This window comes from Emydura macquarii, unplaced genomic scaffold (genome assembly GCF_026122565.2).
Source record: "Emydura macquarii macquarii isolate MOO-44397 ecotype Brisbane River unplaced genomic scaffold, CSIRO-AGI_Emac_v2 contig_2897, whole genome shotgun sequence".
In the NCBI taxonomy this organism is placed as follows: domain Eukaryota; kingdom Metazoa; phylum Chordata; order Testudines; family Chelidae; genus Emydura; species Emydura macquarii.
The window spans coordinates 22,863,783-22,883,849 of NW_027133034.1; the positions used below are offsets into that span (position 1 = coordinate 22,863,783).

The window sequence follows — 20,067 nt, forward strand, 5'->3', positions numbered from 1 at the left end:
TGAAGACTTAACGTATATAGTACTATTGTGGCACCCAGATTCCTCAGTTAGGACGGACACCTCGTGTCAAGCACTGAACAAACTGAAGTGATAAATAGTGATACAAATAGGTCAATTCTAGTAAAGCAAGATGATTTTGGTTGATGAGGTAGAGTTAAAATAGTTTGTCTGTCATCTGAAAAGTGCTACCTCAGCTCTAGATTTCCTGCATTTCTAACTTTCTTGTTTTTCTGTCTTCTATATCTAACATTCTTGAAAGTTAATGTACATACAAACCACTAGTATATATGCAACCCTAATTTCACCTTAAATGTGCGTGCGAGAGAGAGAATATAATCTAATATTGAAGTAAACATCCGCCATTTTCACTGGTTCCTGGGAAATGAATATTCCAGCATACCTTGGCTATGTCTCTACAGCCTGCAGAAGTGAGTTTCTGGCCCTGATCAACAGACTTGAGGCTTGCACTAGCACTCTAAAAGTAGCTGTGTAGATAACTCTTTGAAGCTGCAATGCAGGGTAGAGCTCATCTCTGAAGCTAGCCTCAGTAGCATTTACAAGGCGCTGTCTACGAAGCTATTTTTAGGGTGCTACCTTGAACTCTGCTGGCGCAAGTCTGTTGGCCGGGGCTGGGAGGCTTCCTTCTGTGGGCTGTGGAGACATACTCTTTGCCAACCCTGTACTTGCTGTCTTCCTTGAATGCTTTCTGGTTCCCCAAAGCAAGACATCAGTGGACTAATCCTGCTATTTTGTTTTTTCATTGCCAGAGATACCCTTTTAAAAACAGAGTTAATAGGATTGATCATTTCATTATAAATAAGCTGCAGTTCATTGGCAGACATAACTTTACTGCTGTGACTAGCCAGTGAGAAACAAGTAAAGTTTGTAATTTGGGTTGAAATGTTTCTCATTATTCCTACTAATATTAAACCTGTGGAAAAACTTACACTTGCTTGCCATTTGTATTGTGTTTACTGCTGAAATTTATTCCATGTCCCTACAGCAGATCATTAATCTAGAGAAACATCTGAAAAAACCAAAACTTAATTAAACAAACAGCAGTGCATAAATCCTTTGACATTGTTTCAATTTTGCCTGTTTCCCAAGCATAGTAACATTTCCACAGCCCGATTATTTTGTTTTCCTGCAGCACATTAAATTAAATTAAATTTAGTGAACGTCACTTGCTTTTTTTGTCAGTGCTTTGAACACTGGTTTAAGGAAGGTACAAGAACTAAATTTCATTGTTCACTCTAACCATTGACACAACTAGAAAACTTGTTTCCCTTTTAAATTGTACTAAAAAGGTGCTGCATGCTACATTTTTTTCTCTGCACCCATCATTATTACTCTTCTGTTCAGTTTAGACAAGGCTTTCTTTAAATGATTTTATTGACAAATACGTCAACGCTTTCCAGTCTCCACTTGCCAGTGTGGTTTTTTTTTTTTTTTTTCCCTTTTCAATTGACTTGAATCCACACATGAACATTGGAGAGAGCAAAATTGCACCCATATCTCTATCAAACAAACTTCTAATTCATGTAAATCAGCTGCGGTAAAGGAGGAGTGCACAGATCACAGGCTTCCCTGGGTATATTGGAAGTGCCAATTTCTACCTAAACTACTAGCACTTGATTTTTTTTTTTTTTTTTTTGAGGAGAAAGGTGAGGGGGAGTGGGTTTTTTTCCCCAGTGTACTAAATTCTTGAGGAACATTATGTACTTCACACTACCTCTTACTCGAGGTCAAGTAAAATAGGTGAGGAGAGAGCTACAAATATTGAAAGCAAACAGAATACTACTCATTCTTTAGGAAATCTTTGCTACCTCCTTGGTTGTTAGTGTGCTTGGGATAGCACTGACCATAACACCCTTTAATTAATCTTCTGATGTAAGGGATATGTATGTAGGTTCTATAAACTTCCATAAGAGTTCTAATATGGATCAAAGACAGTCTTTATATGGAGTCTACAGGCAATTATTCTTGAAGTGCCTTTCCCTAGAAAGGAAGGAGAATCGGGGAAAAAAATGACTATACATATCATTACCAGTTTGGTAATTTGGTATATGAAACGTAACAAGCAAAACAAGATAAATAAGACTGCAGCAAAAAATAAACAATAAATCCTAATAAACAACATAGCTCAGGCTGCAGTAATTATGAATCAGATGGATTGTTTCAATACTCTGAACTTTACAGTGAATGAGAACTATTTCAATTCCTAAAAGATCTGTGGGTGTCTGTTAGTTCAATCTATTTGTGACATGACTGGTAAGGATTAGAGCAATTCAGAGAATATATAACAGCTTCTTTCAACTTTAGTTTGGAGCTCAGCCAAGAATGACTTCTGAGCTATTGCCTGCAATATTTTGAGAGAGATATAGGGTAGAGAACCAGAACTCTGTATCTGGACTTGAGAAAAAGTTAACAGAGCAAAATCACAAAGTGAATGTTGTTTTTTATACATACAAGAGCAAATGCACACTTTTACTCTGAACACATTTTAAATTAAGAAAAAGAAATTGGAAAAACAAATGTAAACTCTTCACAAAAGAGTATGATGTATGTAATTACACCATGTATACTATATACACACAATATATATATATATCATCATGCATTAGTCTGTTTTTTCATTTTAACCTGGAACCGAATTCACAGCTCGCTGCTGCTGCCTGTGTTTAATGTTCTCTCTTCGAGTGATTGCTCATATGCATTCCAATGTAGGTGTGTGCGCGCCCCGTGCACAGATTCCCGGAACTTTTTTCCCTAGCAAGCCCCCATGGCCAGCTCAGGCGCCCCCTGGAGTGCCGCGCTCATGTCGCGGTATAAAGGGCGCTGCTGGCTGCGCGGGTCCCCAGTTCCTTCTTTCCGCCTGTGACGGTTACTGGAACTATCACCTCTTGCTGTGTGCAAGTAGCTCATTCCCTAGTTGTTTGACTGTTTTCAACGTTTCTTGTTATAGTAGTAGTTATAGAGTTCGTTAGTTTGTAGTTGTAGTGACAAGTTAGAACCCCGGACGGGGTCCTCTTCTGCTGGGAGTCATGCCGGGGTCCACAGGCTTTAAGAACTGTGTCTTGTGTACTAAAGCCTTTCCTATTAGTGACCCGCATGACCGCTGTCTCCGGTGCCTTGGAGAAGAACACCGTCGAGACAAATGTAAGATTTGTAAGTCCTTTAAGCCTCGGACCCAGAAAGAACGAGACGCGAGGCTAAAGGCGATTCTAATGGAGTCGGCGCTCCGTCCAGCTTCCGAGCCGTCCCGGTCTCCGTCGGCACCGAGTGTGTCGTCGGTGCGGAGCGCCCCCCACCGGCACCGCTTTCGGCACCGCCGCGGGCCTCTAAAGTGGCCAAGAAGACGGCACGGCCTTTGGCCGCACCCAAGATCTCCCTCCGGCCCGCGCAGGGTGGAGGAAGTACGGAGACGCCCCAGCCAAGCGCCGTTGAGATTACTCCGGCACCGGGGTCTCCACGCGGGCTGCCTCCCCCGACTCCTGGTAGTGGGGGAGTGCACCTGCAAGGGCCGTCGACGCCGGAGGCGTTTACTGCGGCACGAGCCCTCATGGCCTTGCCCACGCCTCCGTCCCCCCCTTGGCCGAGGGACAAGGGACCCGCGTCTCGGGGCAAACCCGCGCTGGGTGGTCCCGGTGGTTGGAGACGCTCCCAATCTAAGTCTCCTGCCAGACGGTCACGGAGGGTGGAGAGCGTCGGCTCCCCTCCGAGCTCCGACCCTAGGTCGTCGAGCGACTCGGCACCGCGGCACCGTGGGCGGTCCCGAGTCCGTCGCCGGAGCCGCAGATCCAGCTCCGATTCGAGCGGGGACCGGGATTCGGGCTCACGATCTACGGTGCGGAGCCCGTCCCGGCACCGATCGAGGTCACTGTCGGTCGTTTCGAGAGGCAGTGACTCACATCTGGCGGCACCGCCGATCCTGGCACCAACGCCTGCTGTTGCTGGCTCCGGCACCGGTGCAACCGGCACCGATGATGGCACCGTTGCAACCGGCACCGGTGATGGCACCGGCACCGACCTCGGGACAGCTGGACTCCCTTCAGCGTCACCATCGTCGGCACCGCTCTCGGTCTCGAGGGGGCAAGCGGCATCGCAAGTCCTCTCGCCGCAGGGGCAGGTCGGGTGCGTCGTCGTCGTCGTCCCCGTCCTCCTCTCATCGCCGGCACCGCAGACGTCGGCACCGGCAGGGTTCGGAGGACTCGGACCCTGGGGAGGGACCCTCTTCCGCACCCCTACCCTTCTCTTCCTCATCGTCACCGGATGAGGCAGCAGCAAGGGATCGTAAAGGGCCCCTGTTTGACTTCAGGGCCCACCAAGACCTCCTAAAGAGGGCTGCTGAGAACTTGGGCATGGAGTTTAAGCTCATGTCTGAGGAGGAGGACTCCCTCTTTGGGCCCTCGGGCTCTCTGGGACCCTCCCGGGCGACCTTGCCAGTGCATGACAATGTCATGAAGATAGCGAGGAAGCTGTGGCAGACCCCTTCCTCCCTGCCTTCCACCTCTAAGGGGGTGGAACGGAAATATTATGTCCCCAAGGAACCCTTTGAATTTCTGTACAGCCACCCTGCGCCCAGTTCTCTGGTGGTCGATGCGGCCAACCAGAGGGACCGTCAGGGGGTCAGGGTAGCACCCCTAAGGACAAGGAGGGCCGTAAGCTGGACTTGTTCGGGAGGAAGATCTACTCTACTGCGGCGCTCAGTTTAGAGTAGCGAACCACCAGGCCTTGTTTGGGAAGTATAATAAGAACCTGTGGGCCTCGATGCAGAGGTTTGCTTCCCAGCTGCCCCCTGACCAGGAGGCGGATTTTTCCACGGTTCTGCATGAAGGATCTGCGGTGGCTACCGCTGCGCTGCAGGCGGCTAGCGACGCAGCTGACACAGCCAGTAGGGCAATGGCCTCGGCGGTGGTGATGCGCCGCTGCTCGTGGCTTCAAGCCTCTGGCCTCACTCAAGAGGTTCAGCAGGCTATCCAGGACTTGCCGTTTGATGGCCTGGGTCTGTTTTCGGAAAAGACAGATGACAATCTCCATGCTCTCAAGGTCTCTCGGGCCACCCTGAAGTCTCTGGGGTTGTATACTCCTCAGGCCTCCAGGCAGCAGTCCAGACCGCAGGTCCAAGGGCAACCACCGCCCCCGCCCAGGCCGGCTCCTCGACCACCCCAGCAGAGGAGGGGTCGTGAGCGCTACCGCGGTCCCAGCAGGGGAGGCCGCCAGGGGTCCTCTGCGAGGGGCCAGCATGGGCCTGCAAAAGGGGGTAATCAGGCTAATAAACGTTTTTGACCCAGAGCAGGAGGGTAGTACTCTTCCTTCTTTCTGGGATCCTGGTCGGCCGTTTGGGGACAGGCTTTGCCCTTTTCTTTCAGAATGGGAAGCCATCACTACGGACCGCTGGGTCCTGGAGGTGATTGCTAAAGGGTATGCCCTCCAGCTTACAACCTCCCCTCCCAACACCCCCCCCAAGGCTGTCCCCCATTGGGGATCCGGCCTCGGTTCAGCTCCTGGTGCAGGAGATTGGGTCGCTCCTCACGTTGGGGGCAGTGGAGGAAGTCCCACTGGCCGAAGAGGGCAGGGGCTTTTATTCTAAGTATTTCTTAATCCCCAAGGCGAAGGGAGGCCTTAGGCCCATTCTGGACCTCCGTGGCCTAAATAGATATATTAGGCGAGTTAAGTTTCGTATGGTCTCTCTCGCCACAATCATTCCGGTCCTTGACCCAGGGGATTGGTATGCCGCCCTGGACTTGAAGGATGCATACTTTCACATCTCGATATTACCGGCCCATAGGCGGTTTTTGAGGTTTGTGGTAGCGGGACACCATTATCAGTTTCGGTCCCTACCCTTTGGGCTCTCCTCAGCACCCAGGGTTTTTACTAAGTGCATGGCTGTGGTAGTAGCCCACCTGCGCCGTAAAGGTGTTCAAATCTTCCCTTACCTGGATGACTGGTTAATCAGGGGGAGGTCGAGTGCCCATGTGAGACATAGTCTGTTCCTCACACGCGACTTGTGTGCTAGACTGGGGCTGATTATCAATGAGCAAAAGTCCACACTCACTCCGGTTCAATGTATTGAGTTTATTGGAGCCAGGTTAGATGCAGTACAAGCCAGAGCCTTCCTGCCTCAAGCAAGATTTGAGGCGATGGCAGCCATAATATCGGATCTCCACTTGTCCCCCATGACGACAGCCAGGCACTGCCTGCAGCTGTTGGGACATATGGCGGCTTCTACATATGTAGTGAGACTGGCCCGATTGAGGCTTAGACCTCTCCAGGCGTGGTTGAATTCGGTGTATGTACCACACAGGCATTCTCTAACTAGAGTGGTCCTGGTTCCCCCACAGGTGCTGTCGTCCCTCGATTGGTGGAGGGACCCCAGGGAAGTGATGATGGGCGTCCCCTTCAGAGAGTTCACCCCATCTGTGACGCTCATCACAGACGCATCCGATCGGGGTTGGGGAGCCCACATTTCTCACGATCAGGGCACCCAAGGGCTTTGGTCTCTGGAGGAGAGAGCTCTGCACATCAATGTGCGCGAGCTCAGAGCGGTCCGGTTGGCCTGCAGGGCCTTCCTCCCCTTCCTCAGGGGCAGAGTGGTCCAAGTCCTTACGGACAATACGGCAGCCATGTTCTACATGAACAGACAGGGGGGGGCACGCTCCTCGGCACTTTGCCAGGAAGCCATTCACCTCTGGAACTTCGCGGTGAGACATGGGTTTCATTTATCTGCCTCTCACCTCCTGGGGGTACGAAACAGCGAGGCGGACCGCCTCAGCAGAATTTTTTCTCCCCGCCACGAATGGTCCTTACACCAGGACATAGTGGCTTCCCTTTTCCAACGGTGGGGTTCTCCCCGTCTGGACCTGTTCACTACAGCGGAGAACAGGAAATGCCCGAGGTTTTGCTCGCTCAGGGGTCACGAGCCGGGCTCTCTGTCCGATGCCTTTTTGGTTCCCTGGACAGGGGAGTTAATGTATGCTTTTCCCCCTGTCCCGCTCCTGCCCCAAGTCCTCCTAAAAATCAAGAGGGACAGGGCGGACGTTATCCTGATTGCTCCAGCGTGGCCGAGGCAGCATTGGTACAGCATGCTGCTCGACCTCTCCATCACCGAACTGATTCCGCTACCCAGACGGTGCGACCTGATCTCCCAGGACCATAGGAGATTGTTGCACCCCGACCTGACCTCCCTCCACCTTACCGCCTGGAGACTTTGTGGCTGACGGAGGGAGAGAGAGCCTGTTCCATGCAGGTTCAACAGGTCCTCCTGGGCAGCAGGAAGCCGTCCACGCAAGTAACATACAAAGCTAAGTGGCGGCGGTTTTCGGGGTGGGCAGAAGCGAGAGGGTTACACCCTAGCATGTCCCCTATTCAGGCCATCCTGGAGTACTTACTGCAGCTTAAACTGCAGGGCCTGGCTTTGGCCTCCCTCAAGGTCCACCTGGCAGCCATCTCGGCCTTCCACCAACCCATGGAGGGCCGCTCCCTGTTTTCTCACCCTATGTCGGTGAGGTTCCTTAAGGGGGTGGAGAGGACTTTCCCTCAGGTGCGGGACCCGGTGCCACCCTGGGACCTCAACTTGGTCCTCAACGGGCTGATGGGTCACCCATTCGAGCCCTTGGCTACATGCTCCCTTCTACTCTTGTCATGGAAGGTGGCCTTCCTAGTGGCTATCACCTCGGCCAGAAGGGTCTCCGAACTGAGGGCGTTAACCTCGGAGCCCCCCTACACGGTTTTTTATAAGGATAAGGTCCGGCTGAGGCCTCACCCGGCTTTTATGCCTAAGGTGGTGTCTCAGTTCCACTGTAACCAGGACATTTTCCTTCCTGTGTTCTTTCCCAAACCCCATGGGTCGGAGGAGGAAAGGAGGGGACATTCGCTGGACGTCAGGCGAGCCTTGGCCTTCTATCTCGAGAGGACCAAGCCTTTCCGGAAGTCGACACAGCTCTTCGTGGCTGTGGCGGATAGGATGAAGGGCTTGCCTGTCTCCACCCAGCGCATCTCCAAGTGGATTACTGCCTGCATTAAAGCATGCTATGAGCAGGCAGGAGTACCCCTCCCAGGGCCGGTGAGAGCACACTCCACTAGGGCCCAGGCCTCTTCCGCAGCCTTTCTAGAGAGGGTTCCCCTGCAGGACATCTGCAGGGCAGCGACCTGGTCGTCAGTCCATACGTTCACGTCGCATTACGCCATCGTGGAACAAGCAAGGGAAGACGCAGGGTTCGGCAGAGCCGTGCTGTCTAGAGCAGGTCACCGATAACTCCTACCCTCCTCCAAGGTACGGCTACGCAATCACCTACATTGGAATGCATATGAGCAATCACTCGAAGAGAGAAAACAAGGTTACTTACCAGTAACTGTTGTTCTTCGAGATGTGTTGCTCATATCCATTCCAAACCCACCCCCGTCCCCGCTGTCGGAGTTGGCAGAAAGAAGGGACTGGGGACCCGCGCAGCCAGCAGCGCCCTTTATACTGCGACATGAGCGCGGCACTCCAGGGGGCGCCTGAGCTGGCCATGGGGGCTTGCTAGGGAAAAAAGTTCCGGGAATCTGTGCACGGGGCGCGCACACACCTACATTGGAATGGATATGAGCAACACATCTCGAAGAACAACAGTTACTGGTAAGTAACCTTGTTTTCTGGTGATAAATGAATATCAGTCACTTGTACGTTTTCATCTTACACTTTGTATTGAAACTGCTCTTCAAAACAGAAGGCTGACTTTGGCTCTACAAAGCTGCAATATGTACAAGTGATTGGTATTCATTGATCATCAGGACATTGAACACATGCAGTAAGTCATGAATTTAGTTCCAGGTCAGAAAAATAGACTAATGAATGATATCATATTGCTGTTACATGGAGTATTTAGTACTTGCATTCAGCAGTATTGACAATCATAATGAGAATTCACTGATGGTGCTACAAAGATGTTGCCTGCAATAGTCCAATGGCTTGCAAACTGATTTGAAAGCCAATTCAGAAGGGGGTAAGAATATTCTTATTAGTATATTAACTCTCAAACAGATCCATTATAGTGGAAAACAAATTGCCTTTTATTTTCTGCCATGCAGAACAAAACTTCCCAGTGTTATCAATCATAGAGTGATAGCACAAATTAATTAAAATTACCTGAATGGCCTACCAGTGAACCAGACCCTTCCTTATCTCAGCAGCAGCGAAGTCTGGTCAGACCAGCAGAGGAGAAGAGGAGAGGGGTGAGCTGAGCTCCTGGCACCTCAAAGAGCATATAGGTGAGCCTGGAGGAGTGGTTTCTCTGCCTCCCATTTACCAGTCAGGAGAAAATGAGGGGATTGGCTCTCAGCCTCTCCTCTCTCAATTTAAAGCTTCCCCAGGGAATGGCATCTAAGGACCATCTTGCTATAATTGCAACAGCTTAGCTACTAGCTTTCTTAATTACAGTATGAAGTCACAGAGGAAGATATTCAGGTTCTTCCTTAATGATGATTTTTGCCCAGTATGTTCAGGAGTGAGAGAGAGAAGGGAAATAAAGACGGGCCAGAGGGAAGAGATGGAATTCACTGCTATAAGATGCAGTTCGAGAAGTACCAAAAGAATTCCAACCTGAAATTATTTCTGCCTTCATGTAATATAACAGTATCTCTAAAAGGATTTGTGCAGCTTATTTTCTCTCTCATATAATACAGCTTTTCATTCACTTGTATAACACAACTATAGTTCTATTTAGATATTACTGAGTGTACAAAGGCGCATGTCTGCCTGCATCCTAGATCTGAGCTATCAACCGAATGCAAAAAGCATACTAATTATGTAAGTCTACTCTTTTCAGGCTAATATGTCTTTTAAAAATTAGGCTTCCAATACTGTGCAAGGATATCTGTATTTACGGTGTAACTTTCTCAACTGCATTCTCCTTATCTGACTAACAGGTTAATTAAATGTAGCCTACACATTAGTCTAACAAATTTCTATCCAGATAAAAATTGTCAAATGTATCAGCCCTGTAAAAAGCATGTTTGGAATGTACCAGTGATATTAAAATCTTTATTCAAGTCTTTTGGAAGGAGCAGAATTATTAGTTCAAAATGTCTGGAGGAAGTTAGATTAGTACCGTCTCCAGAAATATTAGACAAGAAGTTCTTTTCATTATCGGTGAAGGTTTTTGAACCAATATAAAGAAAGCATTAATTATAGAGAAGTGAATAGATTTTAGTCTAAATGGTAAATTTATTTTATTCTTAGAATCATCATACTAGATGATTCTCAGTCTTTCTAAAACGTTATCGGTGGTGGTGGGAAATCAGTGATGTCACACTGCTGATGAATTTCCCTCACTGTACTTATTACTACTTGTCTCAGTGTACTAACCACAGTGTGCTCCTGGGCTTTGCCCACCTTTACAGGATTATGCAATTTTTGCCCCAGAGTTTTACCATTCTAAGACATATTTTAACTTGAAGCACATGAGTAAGTCTTCTCAGGAGCAAGGCCTTAAAGCACTTCATTTTCGATTAAATGAAATAATTAAATGTCAATGTATATCAGACTGAAACATCATCAAGTGTATAATTAGTTGTCTGAGCCATTATATTTTGTGACTATTGTAGATGCTGTCCCAAATTCTTGGACTGCAGCATACATATTGTGTGAGTGTCTCTGTTTTTTTAATGAGAACCATTTGATAAGCAGCTGTAGCATAGGTAATATTGAAGTGGCAGAAGTGGCCAATGAATGCTAAGTAAGAATTAAAAGCATTCAACTGGTATCTCACACTCTCAAGTTTGCTGTTTTGGATACATAAATGACTCAACCATGGCATAAATTCAGGGTTTTGCTAATAAAATTGCTATTGTCTCTTAGTCTGCTTCTAATGTGATGGATTGAAAGAGACGTTCTGAAGATTGATTGATTGATTTTATTTATTTATAAGAAGATTGCAGCAGAAACCAAAGCATCCACACAAAAAAAAAAATCTTACCGGCCCCACAGTGATAGAATGTGTGTTTGTTTATTTACTGGCATCTTTTCACTTAAACCTCCATGTTGTTGTATACCACAGTGCATAATTTTAGTAGCGCTGTTTCTTCTATTTCAGGATCACTGTGCCCACTGTTGTAAGGCAAAAAAAGGTTGCTGGATTCTCTGGTTTTATGATTCTTTCATCCCTGTTGTTCAGTATGGAGATGATTGAGTTTAGCATCTCTCAGACTGAGGCTCAAAAGGAAGGTGAGCTGCCAGCCAATCACAAACATGCAGTGAACCAGCCATTGGTTTAGAAAATTCTCTGAATACCTCATTAGGTATCATCTGATGTCTAGCAAATAGACCTGGCCAGAACATGACAATTCTGTTTCGCAACAACTTTCAAGGTTTCAAAAATTGTTTCTACTCCTCATTGGGACAAAACTGAAGCCTTTTGAAAAATTTTGCAAACCAGCATTATGTTGAAATAGCTGCTTTTGGATCAAAAAGCACAGGTTTTTTATTAGAGTGTCTTTCTCTTTCTCTTTGTGTGTCATTAAAAGTGACTAGAGAACCCTGAACCTCAAACCTTCTTGACAACATTGTCAAAATTAATATAGCTCTGCCTAACATTTTGGCTTTGACAAAAACGTTCTGACTCCTATTATCCTTGGTTACTTTATGATTCTACTTACTAAATGGCTGGAGCCTGGCTTATGCTGTTGCAATCTCTCTTTTGGTACTTTCTTTGTAGTAAAGAATACTTCACTTGCGGTTCTTGCTCTCTCATATTCCATTTGTCTATAACTAGGGAAAAATGCACCTGTAAATAGCTGAATAACTTGAATGGTAGTTGTGAATGTCCTTTTCAGATGTGGATTTAAATGATAAAAAATTGTAAAATTTCTTCCAAATCCTTGAATTTCTGTAGTTTAGTTGTGCATATTCAGTGAAAGGATAACTGGAAACTTTTGCCCACTGTGCTTGAGAGAAGAGTTGGTCTGGGTGACTACTAGGAAATTCACCCTTCCCTAAAGCCTGCAAAAGTGGTCTGAGGTAGGGTGAGTGGGCAGAAGATGGGATTATATATGTTCTCTCTAGCCACAGGTAGGCAGTGAGGCTGCAATGCTGCCCCTTCATGGCTACTGTACTCGTCTATGGACCGCACTACTGGCTGCTCCCCTTCAGGCCCCCTGCCCCAGAACAGGGCCACTGTCTGTTATCACATTTCCTCTCTCCTGGCCCATGCCCATCAATCTTCTTCATGCTAGCCTAGCCCAGTGCTAATATGGAGTTCTCATCTATAGCATGCAAGGGGAGCAGTTGCTCACCCGTATCCCACCCTTGGAGATGACTAAAGCAGTATATCTAGGGTGGTTGGACACCTCTGTGAATGAATTAAGGCTAACTGGAAGTTCAGTTCAGCAATAGCAAAAAAATTGTCCAACTGGTATTCACTTAATTCTGAATTCATTTTACTCAGGTGACTAAGTAAGAAGCCCTCTAACAAATGCATAAATAGGAATAAATAAAACAATTGTGATATTAGTTTGTGTCTGATTCTCATCTCTTACACTGATTTTAGACTGGGGTAACCCCATTGACTTGAATAAAGTTACTCCTGATTTGCACCTGAACACGTGAGAGGGGAATCAGTCTGTAAACACACTAATTCTTTTACCTCACTCACCTTATTTGAAGGCAGTAATATTTGGTATATTGGTTATTGTACACTTGCATATACAAGAAAAGCACAGTTCGTTTGACTCTTCAGTTAATGATTCTTGTAACACCTTTCTTGACTACCAAAAAAAAAACAAAAAAAAACCCAATTGGCGTGATATTTTGCATGGAATTTTGAAAGACTGAAGATTTGCCATTTCACTAATGAAGCTGAAAAGAAAGCAATTAGTAGTTTGAATGTTTGAAAAATGATATTCATTAAATCTGCACTGTGTTCAAACAGGGAACATAACTTCATATGGGAGATGACTGTCATTTTACAATCAAATGTACTTTTGTTATGTTTTACTGTGAGCATGCATGCTTTCTGTAACCTGAGACTTCTTTCTACAAACTCCTTTTTATCAGTATCATGAGTGCAATAAGTGACATACTTCATTTTCTCATATAAATTAGTCATTCAGTGCTACTCTAGAAGTGCCTCCAAATTGGACTATTTTCCCCCAGTGAATAACTGTACTAAAGAGAGCACAAGACTGCAAGTTATTTCTGTTATCACAATTTGCCTCCCAGTGCAGCATTTAAATCTCCAAATTTCAAACTGTGCAGTGAAGCCCTTATATTTAAATACGGCTGCAGCTAGCACTCCTTTTAGTATCATGGACTCTGCCATGCTTGAGAACCTTTGGCAGCTGCCTCTCCAGCCTGCTCCTGCTCCCATGCTCCTACCTCCATGAATTCATGTGGAGTAAATCCATAACCCCAACTACATTTGTCTCCTGCTCCCCACAATTGGCACAGTTCTGGGGTCCTCTTTACTTGACACACTGATCTCTGGCAACTGGCAAAAACTGAGTGTGTGGTGGAGGGGAATTCTTCTCAACTCTTTCGCTGTGTTGGAGGAGCATCCCTCTCTTCTTCACATGCCTCTGTTTGGGCAGGAAGAGGCATCTCACTACCTTTCACCTCTGTAGGTGAGAGAAAAATAATCGTGGAGGAAATATTGACTGTCCACTACAACTACTTGTTAAGTCACATGATGTTTCTGCTCTGACTGGAAGCAGAGAGAATAATGAACTCAAACAGCAAATAGAAAATAGCCCATAGGATTCACAAATGTTTTCATATGAAGTAGCGTTAGCTGTGCCGATAGTTAATAGGACAATGAAAAATATGACTTACTCTAGACCCCCCTGAATAAATCCAGATTGAACTGATTTGCCACATTTCTTCATGAAATTATTTGAGATTCCTTTTTCTAAAAATGATTTCACCAACTCTATTAGGCCCTAATAAATATAAAGTGGGATTTTCAAATGTGCTGAGTGTTGGTTTATCTCTGCCTCTAGTGAAGTTCATGTTAAAATTCATATTGACACCAATGGGGGCAGAGTTAAATAAATGCTGATTGCTTTTGAAATCTCACCCATAAATAAGTGCACTCAAAAAAAAAAACAAAAAAAAAAACAAACAAACAAACAAAACCCCCAGTATATAAACACTTTATGGATAAATGTAACCAAGCAGCCATATATCATTGCTTTAAAGCCAGTTTATTTTTCATTTTCTCTAATTCTGTCCTATTCTTATTTATTAGTGTAATCAAATGCTATATCTGGTGTAGAGAAGGCATGAAATTGCAACTGGGATTTTGAGTGGAGGTACCTGCGCAAGGATTCCACTAGAAGCAGCCCATGGTATGAAAAGGGTAAGTATCACTGATGTACATAAATATGGCTAAGTACTTAAGATTAGGTAAGTAGTTTTTTTTAGTGCTTAAAGCTAACTTACAAAGAACTGCTTTCCAATTATTGCAGAGTTTAACTAAGTCAAACGTACAGAAAGAACTACTGTTATAGGCTTGATGCTGTAATTCTTCTACATGTGAAACTCTCATTGAAGGATGTCCCATACAAAGGGATTGCAGAATAGGGAATGTGAAGGTTTAATCAGCATATTGGTTTTGGAATTAGAGTAATATGTTAATGTGATGGGAATGAATTAAAGTGAAGACATGTTGGATGGTAAGATAAAATTGCTTAAATTCTTCTTTCATTAACATCGTGTACATCTGGAATAACTCCTCCAAGAGGCCATTGTGCAGTGAGGAACCACCAGAGCTCCAGCACTCCTGCCAGGAAAGCAAGGAGCGACTGAAATAGAACATGGACTGAGGGTAATGGAGGTAGTCCCTGGTGGGTTGGCTGGCACTGCTTCAGGTCCCCAGTGGCTGGGGCTACTCCTCTCTGATCGGGCGCCCAGCTGGTGTGGGGCTGAGAGGGGGCTGCTCCTCCACTCTGGCCAGTGCAGAGCTCAAGGCTGCTGTGTCCAGCACGGATATGGGGGGCTAAATGACGTCAATATTACAAGCCTCATGGATCCTCTGGAATCTTTGGTGCCCCCTCTCCCCCCAAGGGGGTCCAGCCCCCCACCCCCAGGTTGGAAACCATTGGACTAGATGGTTAGCTGGATGAAACCAGAGTATATGCATGTACATTTTGTGAAGTTTCAGAGTCTCATTTTTTGAATATGTAAGTGAGATAGTGAGTTTGGTTTTACTTCTGATTTTTGGAATGTCTAATAATGAGTGTCATACTTGCATCATTGTGTAGTCCTTTTAATGTTGCTACAGCTATCAAGGCAGTTTCTATTAAACATTGCATGGTAAAGATATTACTAATAACTAAGGGTGATTATTAGCTGAGGACATCTTTGCAAAGTAATACAATAAACTATAATGGCTCTTAATACACTGGCTTAATTTAGCGGTGGTGGTGGTGGTGTTGTGTCCAGGACTGGTAGTTTCAGGATTCCTTTTTTAGCCCAGAGGTGTAAAATAAATTTATTTTACAAGCCAGGTCTGATTGGCATTCCCTCCTGCTCAGTCAGCTGAAAGGGGGGGTGAGCACTTCATTTGCATGGGCTTTGTATTTGCATGAGTACAATTAAGTACTTAGCATAATTTACCTAGGTGCTGAGCATAATGGGAAATGGCTAGCAGGGCTGGTTTTGGGCTACAAACCACTTGTGTTAACTGCTGGGGTAATGAAATGTTGTCCTTCAATTGTATGAACAGATGTCACAGAACTGTGCTCAGTCTGTTATGATAAAATACTTCACCCTACACTAAACAGAGCTCCACAAGGGTGGCGGACAGATGTTTCAGCATTGTAAAGTGGAGGTGTGAGAAATCTTCTATTGGGACTGCACCAGCCCTGGCAAAGGGTCACCCCCAGGCATGGAGTGACTATTTCCTCCCATTGTTAAAAGGTAGAATTAATTACTCCTCTTGGAGTCTTTTGTTCCTTGAAAGCAGGGACATTGCCTGTGTGTCAGCAGGAGATTTACACATGAAGCTGAAATTCACTAAGAGCTGAAATCACTAAAGAGCTGAACCAGTAGAGGATCTGGGAAACCTTGCCTGTCAACTAACAGAGTTGAGTGAGCAACAGTCAACTCTGGTGGGAGGCTGGAACAGTCGGTCCCAACCTCGTGCGGTCGGCAGAGAGGCCGGCACAGTAGGAGCCAGCCAGGTGCTGTTAGCGGGAGCCCGGTGTGATCGGTACCAGCGGTCGGCAGGAGCTAGATGTGGTCAACACCAGGATCAGCGGGAGCCAGGCAGGTTGCTGCCAGCGGTCAGGGACTGAGTGAGGCCCAAAGGCGGTAGGAGACAGCAGCGGAGGGGGCCTGGTCAAGCCTGTGTCAGACAGGAGCCTGCATAGGGGGACTGGCTGAGCCCCGACTGAGAGATGGACATTGCAACTACGATGGTCAGTACAGGGGAAAGCAAGAAGGGGGAGGTGAAGGACGCTCCCCATACTCTGGGATGGGTTTGGCTCATTGAGTTCATGAATTCTGTTTCCCAAACCAGTGCTATGTTACTTCCTTTCTGTTATTAAAAGATTTACTTTCTACACTCAGTGGTCCTAACCACATCAATCACACCATAAAGGGCTCATTCACCTGCACATCCACTAATGTTATATATGCCATCATGTGCCAGCAATGCCCCTCTGCCATGTACATTGGCCAAACTGGACTATCACTTCGCAAAAGGATAAATGGACACAAATCAGACACAAAAAATAATAACATCCATAAACCAGTGGGAGAACACTTCAATCTCCCAGGGCACTCTGTCGCTGACCTGAAAGTTGCTGTACTTCTCAAAAAAAACTTCAAGAACAGACCTGAAAGAATTTCATACTCAGCAGTTTCTATCTGCAAACTTGACACATTCAAACTGGGTTTAAACAGAGATTTGGAATGGCTATCTCATTACAAGAAGTAATTTGCTCTGATCACCCATTCTCACCTCCTACTCAATGGTTGTCATTATGCCTCAAGTACCTGGCTTTTAGCCACCTCCACCATTGTTATCTATGCCCTGGGATATGCATATGTTGCCTTCTATATATGTTTCCTATTTGTTGTATCATTTCTACCAACTGCATTTGAGGAAGTGAGCTGCAGCTCACGAAAGCTTATGCCTGCTAAACTTAAATTTGTTAATCTTTAAAGTGCTACAGAACTCTCATTGTTTTTGCTGTATACAGACTAACATGACTACCCCTTTGGAACTTTTCTACACTCAGACTCTGTGCTTGCGAGAGGGGAAGTATTGCACTTTGGGGGCGCCCAGGGGATAGTGTGTGGTTTCCCAGGTGACTGGGTGGGGGCTCAAGCAAGTTTGGTGTGGTATCGACAGGGACCCTTAGATATAGAACCCGGCCCTTGCTGCTGCCGACTCAGTCTGGCAGGAAGGTTACATTTTTATTTAAGTAAACCTATTTCTAGCCCATTCGGAGTAGGTTTCATGTTTTCTCTTTCTGCCTCTGCTTTTTTGTTTTGCAAAGCAATAAATTAAAAAAAAAAATTTTTTTTTTAAACCTGTGATGAACTCTTGCTCCATCTAAATTAATAGGAATTTAGCTATTGACTTCCTTGGGACCAGGATTTCACCTTTGAAACCTTTTTAAATTCTCCCATCTCTATTGTTAAATTAGTACCAGTTAATAGTGTTAGTTTTAGATTATGCTACGCATTACAAAGTGGGCGCCTCCTTTTAATAACATACATAATTAGAGTAGAAAAAAGAGACCACATGAATGCAGTCCCATGGGAATGATTATAATGAGAACAAGTGGCACAACATGAATATATTCCTGTAGCAATAAAACAAACAATATTTATAGAGAATAATACACTTTAAACATTCTTTTTACACTTTTGTTTTTAAATGTATTAAGCTTCTTCTCCCATGGCATAGACTAGCTAGCATATGGATTCTGAGGCAAGTTGGAAGTGGGTGATCCAAATACATAGGGTTTGTAGATACAGTAAAGGCCAATATATCAAATTAGGCACATAACATATGGCATGCAAACAGGTTCCAGGGGCCTGACCCAGCTCCCACTGAAGTAAATGACAAAGCTCCTATTCCTGTGTGAGTACAGAGAGGTAACTGTGCATGTAGAACTTCATGCACCCGCATGTTCAAAACAGATGATTGCAAGCTTAAACATGATTGCAACTGCATATTTGTTCCCACGGACATCTGTGCTCTCACAGAGAGCCTAGTATTGAAAATTCCATCCATGTGATAGATGCTAGTCACCTTGATGTTGAAGACGACGTTGGCAATCCTAGTTTGTACTAATGAGTCTTTGCATGTAAGTCTAAGGATTTTGCCATGTCATGCTGCCTCTGCGTTTGATGTGATTAATAATCACTTTTGATGTTGCAGACGTGAAAGCTTTCTGTTCTCCTCCTGTTCCTGTTTTACACTTTGGCTTGTTCCTGTTCTTGGGTGTTAACTTGGGTGTTTTGGGGTTATCTTGGTCCATGTTCTTCAGCCATCTGGGTTGTAAATATTAATTTAAACAAAGCATCTTCCCTCCCTCCTGCTGCCGTGGAGATTTAAGGCTGCTGCCTCTCCACCTCCTTATTTTCTACAAACTCAAACTTCATTCACTCCTCAGTCACACAAACTAACTTTTTACTTCTAACAAAACATTCTTAAGTTCACTAAATGGGATCACATACCTACCAAATACTACATTCTAATAATCAGAGGAACTACAATCTTAGAAAGAAAACAGATGACAGGGTAAAATTAATCATCAATATGAATTCCACTGCCATTAACAGAGGCCTATTTACAACGGATGTGCCCTGATTTACCCAACAAATGCATTCTGGATATACATCAGACACTTACACATTATAGCTAAAGGGCCTCAGAATGTTCCCAAACAAACATACATAAGTTCTGACGAACAACGCTCCAAGGTGTTACAGAATGTTAAAGCAGGATGTTTCCCATGCATTTATAAACACAATTATGGCCCTAGAATCCCAGGGCACTAAGATGTTTAAGTGACAGCAAAATAGACTGCAGGATGTTAAACTATCACTGTTCCTCTCGTTTGTTAGATCTCCATGTGTTAGGCCTCGGATAGCTTTGCTCTCAGATATCAAACTATTTTTTTCGGCCTCCAGCTGCACATTGTTTCTATGTCCAGAGCTGTGCTACTAGCTGCTCAATGCTATTCTTCTCAAAATCATGGGCCACTCACCCTTAGTGTGGTGCCATGTAATACAATCAATAGCCAGTTGCTCAAAGCTCGAGTCAGAAATGTTCCATTTGTGCAGCTTTTGTCTGAAGTGTTTCATCTGCCCTCCACGCTTACGATTGCCAGAGCTTAATTCAGTATATAACTTGTTTTGGTAGACAGGTTTCACGTATACTAATTATATGGCCAGTCCATCTCAGTCGAGCAGAGATCAAATGAGCCTGGATGCTGACTGAACAGCTTTCCCCAGGACTTCTGTGTTAGAAACCAGCTCCTGCCATTTGATGCCCAACAATCATCGTAGGTATCGCAAATGGAAACTGACCAACTTTTTAGTATGCCGTTGATAACAGGTCCATGTTTTGCACCCATAGAGCAGTGTTATGAGGACAATAGTGTTCTAGACTTTGTTGTCTGTCTGTAGACAGATTCCCTGTTAACATATTGGTAATAGAAGTGACCACGTGTGGTTCTGGCTTTTTTAATTCACGCATCCACTGCATGGTTGATTGTCACTTTGTTACTCAACATGCTGTCAAGATAAGGTAAACAGGTTTGACAGCTTGGAGTGTGGTATCTTTCAAGCATTGAAAGGTCTTGGTAAGGTCATTGAGGAGCTGGCATAACTTCATATCTACATAACTTCAGTTTTTGTTTGACTGAAGGTGAGACCAAAATAAGCTGCGACAGCAAAGAAGTTTGTAAGATCTGTAGTGCTGCTTCAGAGTGCACCATCAAGACATAATCATCATCATAGAGCAGTTCCTGGTTTAATGCTTCTATCACCTTGGTGTTCACATGAAGAAGGGAAAACTTGAAGAGCTTACCAGTGAGGAGGCGTATAAAGAGACCCTTTGAAAAGCCACA

At 45.2% G+C, this 20,067-nt stretch overlaps 1 long non-coding RNA gene across 1 annotated transcript in view; it reads left to right on the forward strand.

The window, feature by feature from the left end:
• The window catches only part of LOC137167035 (uncharacterized), a 114,870-nt gene that overhangs the window by 38,140 nt on the left and 56,663 nt on the right, over window positions 1–20,067 (forward strand). The window contains exon 2 of the long non-coding RNA XR_010923936.1: window positions 14,223–14,333. This is a non-coding gene — a long non-coding RNA (uncharacterized lncRNA). The remainder of the gene's footprint in view (window positions 1–14,222; window positions 14,334–20,067) is intronic.